This window comes from Oryx dammah, unplaced genomic scaffold (assembly GCF_014754425.2).
Source record: "Oryx dammah isolate SB20612 unplaced genomic scaffold, SCBI_Odam_1.1 HiC_scaffold_9062, whole genome shotgun sequence".
In the NCBI taxonomy this organism is placed as follows: domain Eukaryota; kingdom Metazoa; phylum Chordata; class Mammalia; order Artiodactyla; family Bovidae; genus Oryx; species Oryx dammah.
The window spans coordinates 1-1,268 of NW_024078607.1; the positions used below are offsets into that span (position 1 = coordinate 1).

Consider the following 1,268-nt stretch of genomic DNA (forward strand, 5'->3'; position numbering starts at 1 on the left):
CCCTCACGGTCAATTTTTCTTAGGTTAAAAACCCTTCAAATGATTTTTTACTAAGTCAAGAGACAGTAGTGTGGTGCAGAGCTTAATAATTTACCCTCTGTTATATCTTAGGATGATAAAAGACAAGTCTTTACCAGATAAGATTGGTAGGCTGGCAATTTGCTCTGAATCCCTGAAAAAAAGAAAAGATTTTCTCTTGAAAAGATGTATATATATATATACATATATATATATATATATGAAAAGATATGTCAGATAAAAACAAAAGTGTTTGAGTAACAGTCCATAAATGGTATATAATGTTAATATTTAATAATCTAGTGGTCCAAATATTGTATAATCTGTGCTGCTGAGACTATTTAAAACACCACTGCTCTACCTCAAAATATTATTATCTAGATGGGAAAATGCTCAGCTGTGGGACACTGGTTCCCATCAGACATAGCATTCCATATGTTATTTTGTCTTTTCTTTCAAGTGATGCTGAAACAAACCTCAGTCAATGAATTTCTCCTCCTGGGAGTGAAAGACATGCAAGAACTGCAGCCTGTTCTCTTTGTGATTTTCCTTGCAACTGACATTGTCAGCTTGGCTGGAAAAGGAGCCATCCTGATGGTTGCCATCTCTGATTCAAGACTCCATTCTCCTATGTACTTTTTCCTGGGAAACCTGTCAAGTCTGGATATCTGCTATTCCAGCTGGAGAACTTCCTCTCTACACACAAAGCAATTTCTTTCTCGGGATGCATAAGCCAGCTTCATCTCTCCCATTTCCTGGGCAGCACAGAGTCCATGTTGCTAGCCATGATGGGCTTTAACCGCTTTGTGGCTATATGCAAACCATTTCATTATATTCTTATCATGAATCATCAAGTCTGTATCCAGATGGCTGTCACTGTCTGGATCATTGGTTTTTTCCATGCCCTGCTGCACTCAGTAATGACCTCTCACTTAAACTTCTGTGGTTCCAACCGTATTCATCACTTCTTCTGTGATGTTAAGCTGTTGCTGGAGTTGGCCTGTGGGAACATCGAGCTCAATGAGTGGCTGCTCAATACTGTCACAGGCACCATTGCCATGGGCTCATTCTTTCTAACATTCCTGTGCTATTTCTACATTATTATCTATCTTAGTTCAAGACCCATTCTTGCAGCATGCTTCATAAAGCACTGTCTACGTGTGCCTCCCATTTCTTGGTAGTTGTTCTTTTCTTCGTCCCTGGTGTTTTTGTTTACATTCATCCTGCCTCAAGTAGCTCCATGGACCAGG

At 39.5% G+C, this 1,268-nt stretch overlaps 1 pseudogene; it reads left to right on the forward strand.

Moving 5' to 3' along the window:
* The first annotated feature begins 480 nt into the window (after positions 1-480).
* On the forward strand, positions 481-1,261 carry LOC120860110 (annotated as a pseudogene).
* The last annotated feature ends 7 nt before the right edge of the window (positions 1,262-1,268 follow it).